The sequence below is a fragment of the Eriocheir sinensis genome, chromosome 21 (assembly GCF_024679095.1).
Source record: "Eriocheir sinensis breed Jianghai 21 chromosome 21, ASM2467909v1, whole genome shotgun sequence".
Lineage (NCBI taxonomy): Eukaryota > Metazoa > Arthropoda > Malacostraca > Decapoda > Varunidae > Eriocheir > Eriocheir sinensis.
Genome location: NC_066529.1, coordinates 6,407,366 through 6,414,407, shown reverse-complemented (window position 1 = coordinate 6,414,407; position 7,042 = coordinate 6,407,366).

The following is a 7,042-nucleotide window of genomic DNA, read 5'->3' as shown; positions in this document are numbered from 1 at the left end:
ACCGACTTGAAGCAATTTGCTTAGGTAAGTGATTTTTGACGTTTTTCTTAAATCCTAAAGTAAATGTGAAAAATACGAGTGTGCAGAGTGAAATAAGTATATGAAGAGTTTGCGTGAATATGAAAGCTGAACAATTAAGTATGAATAGCTACGATGAGTTTCAACAAGACAAAGACAGCATTTGATAGAGAGCGAAAAGAAATGCATGAATAAATTATTGCCAATTTTAGAGTACCAAGTGTCAGAGCAATTTTGAACTGTTAGTGGCGTTTAATAATGCCCCCGCCAAAACTATAAGACAACGGTCATTCTAAACAAAATCAACCTGCTACTTTTTCAAACCCTGTATGTGATTGGTACATAGTAATTAATACATCAAACCCTGTCTGTGAATGGGTACATGATTATCAATGTGAGAAGGCAGAGATATAGAGGCAAGAGATACTTATGCAGGTCAGGGATGAACGGTAACTCCCCCAGATTTGAGGCTTTAAGGTTTTGGGGCCCTTTAAGGTTATGTGGACTTAGGTAGCACTGATTTCTGGCCTTTGGAAATTTCCAAATCTTTATAGACGTATCCTTTCAGTTCACCTTGTCAATATTGCGAGAAACGATATCTGTGTCTAATATAAATTATTATTAATTAAGTAATGACTCCCCATTTATTCACATTAACCAGCTCGTACAGAAGCTTAGGTCTCTTGAGGCTACAGTAGGTGACCTTTAAGATAGGGTAAACCATGTAATTAACTTGATAATATTTTGAGTTAATTCATTATTCTTATCCGACAGTTACTGAGAACGAGCAGACGGGAACGGGCAGACCCTGAGTCGGGGGCAACATAGGGGCTGCTGCAAGTAAGCCGTCGAGCCACGCCTTGACAGAGGGCAGGGCTCCATGGGCTGACCCCCCACCCAGCCCTTGATCAGTTTAATGTGACCCTCCAGCCAGCGTCTCCCCGGGACCACCTGCATCACCACTACATTTAGCCCCCACCACCGCGGCCATCACACCAGCCGTCACTGCTTGAGAGAGGTAGGTGGCACTTTTCCTTATTAGACTGTAGCTATGCACAAGGACACGCCCATTACTAAGCTGGGATATAATTTTGACTTGATTGATTTTTGAACGGTCTCGTCTTACTCAGAGTCGACACAACATTTCGAGTGTGTATTGTTGAATTTTTGGCATTGATGTTTTGTTTGTGTTTACATTTACTTTTGTCTGTTGTGTGGTCGAATATTAATTTTGCATAGCAGAACCTCATTGGCTTTCTTGATGTTCTGGTAGGAAATAACAGTTGACAGGTGTTGACGAGAGGAGACGAAGAAGGGACACAAATATATAAAGAGGGGATGGTGGGGGGGTTGGATGGTAGACATTCGGTTGTTGGTTGTTGACGAGAGGAAACGAGGGAGTGGACAGGAACCCTTAATTAGGGAGACTGGATGGTTGACGCTAAGTTGGTTTTGACGACAAGAAACGAGGGAGTGCAGAAAGTATTGGATGGCGAAGGTTGAATGGTTGACGCTAAGGTGGGTGTTGATGAGGGATTGGAGAGTAACATTTAAGGGGGGAGGCTGGATGGTTGACGCTAAGTTGGTTTTGACGAGAGGAAACGCGGGAGTGGAGAGTATTACGAGTAGATGGGGGAGGGTAGATGGTTGACGCTCAAGTGTTGGGTGTTGGCATTAATAAGAGACGAGGTGGTGGGGACAGTTCATATAGTGGGGAACATTGCCACCTTTTGTCACCCTTTGCTTCGTGCGATAGTGTTATGATAGTGTACATAAGAGAGAGAGAGAGAGAGAGAGAGAGAGAGAGAGAGAGAGAGAGAGAGAGAGAGAGAGAGAGAGAGAGAGAGAGCAATAACAAAAAAAAAGTTTTCGGTATATAAAGAATGATGATGCTGCAGGCCTGATTTTAATTGGGTGTTCTTAATCCTCTCCATCCCTCGAGATGCTTATCGAAAACAAAGGAGGCTCTACACATGTATTATTCCTTTGCTGCACAACGACTTAGAAAAATAGTAAACCTCCTTCCAAAAGTTCGCTGGCTAAGTCTCCCAGTTCTTCTTTGCTACATAATATAAGAACCTTCATTCCTCCCACTCCTACTCCGATGACTGACGGAAAGTGAGAATAATGTCATGTATGGCGGTGGAAAATCAAAATTATCATTATTATCATACTCATCATCATATTCAGCCATTACTAGAGTGTTTCAATTCATCTGTCCACCAACAAAGCTGGAATTTTGAAAAATGTGGCACCTGCGCATTTTTAGTTTGTGAATACGTGAAAATCAACTGTTGTGATAGTCATTCAAGCTTATTTTTCAATAATATATTTGATTGTTTATGTATACAAAAAACAACTCAGTCATTTGCATCGATAATCTAACATACAAGCACACTAAAAGACAAGCTTGTATCAAATAACTTATAGTCACATCATGCTCGAACGATCTATGTTTTTTCAAAATCATTGACTGATAGCTCATTTCAGGTAGGTATATTATAAGACATTTGGCCCGTCAAGTGTATATAAAGGATATCTTAATAATTTACTGCATATAAATAATGATTAATAATCGAAATTCCATGAAATAGTATAATATATAACTGTTGAATAAGATACTAGGCTATTTAGAATATTAGGCTACCCATGCTGTTTACATGCAACACATCAAAATTTCTTAGGATGTATAGACACTTGCAGAGTCGGATATCACTTTATGTACTTTCGTGTGCTTATATGGTAGATTATCGATGCAAATCGACATGTTTGCGGTTCATATAAAAACACTTAAGTTTTTACTTTTGTATACACAAACATTCAAATATATCAGGTGCGCCACATCTACGTTCGCGAGTAGACAGACGGAATGAAACGGACTATAGTACACGGCTGGATAAAGGCCTTTCCCAACGTACTTCACCTCTGTCCGATGTTAAAATGTACTCCATCCTGCTCCGGTATATATTGTAAGTTCATCTGTCTGCCTTGTCTTTTAAAATTTCTGGATTGTCACTATTTTACTTTGGCTATCGATGTGTTATCAATTCTGTGCATGATATGGCCTGCCCTAGCCCATTTTCTGCTCTATATCGCCATTATAATACGTATCTTCAATATTTCTCTGTTTCATAATTCATGATGCTCGCTTCCTAAAATATATATGGGGAGGTGAGTGTCAAGACTCCTCTTCATCCGAAATTGACCTCTTATGACCACTCATCTCTACTTTCTTGTACAGGAGCAGTGATTAGCGGTCTTTTTTGTTCATATTTATCTTTGCCCTCGAGCTGCATTCTTAACTGTAAAAAAAAAAAAAAAATAGGAGGAGTACCAGCTGAGCCTTAGTAAATAATCCCTCAACTATCATATGCAACACCCATTGTCTGTCATCATCGCCCGTTCCATGACACTATCACAACAGCGGAAGTGCAACACACCGAGTTAAGTGCCGGGGTGCAGCTTTTTATTATTGTATTTCCGGTGTATTTTCCTTCTTCTTCTTACCCTCCTTAACCTTTGTGCAGCGTGAACATCTGTCGGGAATAAGTTTATCGAGGGTGGGGGGGCGTTCCAGGCGACGCGATAGGAAAAGCAATCGCAGCAGTAGTGATAGCAGCAGGAGCAACAGCACTAGTAGCAGAAGTAGCAGCAGGAATAGTCGTAACATTTGCAGTAACAGCAGTGATATCTATGCTCGAGCGGCAGCAACATCAACCGCACGCCGCCCTACCCCGTGCATGCAGACCCTTGAGGTGAGCGTCGTTGGGGGAAGGGGGGGGGGGGGGGATCGGAGGCGGAGCTCGAAGGGTGGGCATGCAAGGTTTACGCCCCGGCTGTCTAGTAGGCATCAAGAGTATTGGGGCAGGACCAGCATGGGCAGAGACTCGAAACACCCCCATCCCCACACCAGGCCTAACTAAGGGTCTCAAAGACTGCTGGGGGGATGGGGCAGGCAGTGTATAATAGGATGGTGTATTTAGCGGTATAGTGTATAGGTATGTGTGTGTGTGTGTGTGTGTGTGTGTGTGTGTGTGTCAGGGGCGGTCGGTGGGTGTGCGTGTTGCTGTCCGCTAAGTCTCGTCTCTGTTTTATATGCGACTCCTAATATCGTGCATCACCGCCCGTGGACCCCCGCAGGTAATAGAGTGTCTCTCGCCTGTCTCATCTGCTGATATAGAATAGCCCCCCTCCTTCCCCTTACCTGCCCCGCTCTCTCTCTCTCTCTCTCTCTCTCTCTCTCTCTCTCTCTCTCTCTCTCTCTCTCTCTCTCTCTCTCTCTCTCTCTCTCTCTCTCTCTCTCTCTCTCTCTCTCTCTCTCTCTCTCTCTGTATGTATGTATATGTGTATGGATGGATGTAAATCAGAAATCTCGTACATTTTTCTCACAAAAGACCATAAATGCGATAGTTCAGCTTTTTTCTCCCTCCTCTGTATGTATGTATGTATGTATGTGTATGCCTGAACTCTTACACAATTTCCCTCCCAAGCGGCCCATACACACGTTGGCTCAGCGGCCGAGCACGTTTGAAGGATGCAGGCAGGAGTGGGAGGTGCCGCGCCGGGAAAAAAAGTAATGAGGTGTCCAATAATAATGCATGAACGCAGAGGAGGAGGAGGAGGAGGAGGAGGAAGAGGAAGAGGAGGAGGTAACAACACGGGAAATGTAAAGGAATCGTGTTAAAGACGCCGAAGGAAAATATTAATGCACTTTCGAAAAATCTTAGCCAGGAAACTTATGGCAGAATGATTTATCTTTATTAATTGGGCAAAAAGAGTACGAATATACGATACTAAGTCATGCATTATGCAGTTTAACTACTTTTGCTGTGCTGAATAATACGATTTTCACATGAAAGGGGAAGAAGGTGGCGGTGGAGGGGGTCGGGTGGCTGGCGTACGATGTAGAGTTGTGAAGGCTGGCAGGCGGCCTCCCGTAGACTGATTCATCTCCCATGCCAATGCATAAGCAATGTCCTACGCCTGATATTTTAAACGCTGTATTAGTCAGCAATAGTGTGGCTGATATGTCTTTTCTGAACTGTTTTTTTTAGGCGTGGTTAGTTTGCTTTGTTGATATTTTTATGTCCCTCTTTACGACCGAGTTCATAATATGTCGACTTGGTGAAAATCCAACACTTCATGCTAACTCCGTCTGAAAAAAATGGAACTTGAACACCAAACTAGCCTCATGACTGTTGGTAAATACTGATGCCTTGACTTCTGGGTGTCCTAAGCAGACTCCACATTCAACTTATATAAATTTCCTCAAGTTCATTCATGTCGAACGCTCAACACATCATACTAAGATACTCCAGTTTTCAATTCTTTGTTTGCCTTTAGGCTTTTAAATTCTCGAATATTTCCTTTTTTTCTTTTGTATTTTCAAGACCCTCTATGTGTTGCGAGAGCCTTAACAGTAAACACGTGTAGATTATCGGGTATTGGGTATCGGAATCATCGGGTAAGATTGGCTTTGCTCGTAGGGCCTTCAGGAGATCACTATTAGCTGACAGCCATTCACTCACTCAAGCGTTTCAATCACCGCCAAATACTTTCCGTGCTTTAATATCATAGCTTTTAACACCGTCCTCCAATGTTTGCGTGGTTTCTTTGATTATTTCTAGGTAATCATGTGACAATCATTTTAAAATCACATCTGTACTGTATGTATGTCTACTGTGTTCGGTGTCTTGATTTTGTACATACTTCATTTGCTCGCTACAATATGGAAGTCGGAATTAGGAAAAGAAGCGCTCACACACACACACACACACACACACACACACACACACACACACACACACACACACACACACACACATACAGATAGACAGATAGATAGAAAGATAATAGATAGAGACAGAGAATGTATTACAGAAAATATAAACAAAGCCATGAATATGAAATCATAGAACGTTTATGTTGCATGTAGGAGATGGCGGGAGGATGGGAGGGGAATCGGGATGAAAGGGATGGAGATGAGAAGGAACACTAGTTTATTAGACACAAGAAGGGGCAAGGGAAGGGAAATGTGGGTCTAGTTGAGGCAGGAGAAAAATCTGGGACACTGGAGCAGGGGGTAGCCAGGGGTATGTGGGCCTACCTGACAAGGGGGCGGCAGGGGGATATCAGTGTGAGTGGGGTAGGGAGGGATCACATTCTAGGCAGTATTAGTGTATCTGGATCAGGGGTGTGGTAGAAGGATGTGAGGCTGGCAGGGGTAGAGGCTTTGTGAGGTGTTGTGAGTCTAGTTATAGCAGGTAGGGTGTATTAGGCAGTGTGAGTATAGCTGGAGCAGGGGTGTGACAGGGTAATGTGAGTCTAATCTAGCTGGGACACAAGGAAGTGCTAGGGTGCTGGGACAGGGGTGAGGAAGGTGCACGTATAAGAGTGAGTATAGCAAGGGTCAGGCAGGAGTGAAGGAAGGGCACGGGTGCTTGGACAGGAGTTTGTAAAGCAGCTATAGATATGAGTGAAGCAGGGGTCAAGCAGGAGTGAAGGAAGGGCTGGAGTGCTGGTACAGGAGTGAGGAAGGTGGGTATAAGAGTGAGTATAGCAAGGGTCAGGCAGGAGTGAAGGAAGGGCTGCGCTTGGACAGGGGCTAGTAAAGCAGGTATAGTTATGAGTGTAGCAGGGGTCAGGCAGGACTGAAGGAAGGGCTGGGATGGTGGGATGGAGGTCAGAAAGGCGGGTATAAGTGTGGGTGTAGCAGGTCAGCAAGGGAGGAAGGGCTTGGGTGCTGGGACAGGGATTCAGGAAGAGCAGATAAGTAGTATATTGGCAAGGATCGGGCAGTGAGTTGTGAGTCTGGGATAAGATGTTGGAGATGCTGGGGGAACGAACCGAATAACTACGAGGATGCTTACTAACTTGGGGACTAACAATGTATGAAAGAGTGGGTGAAGGAGTTATTGTATGGACTTGATGTATGATTGACTGGGTTACTGATTTATCGAAGTGGTTGACTGACTGAGGGACTAGAACTGATTACCTGTTTTTTTTTCTGACTGTGGACTCGTGG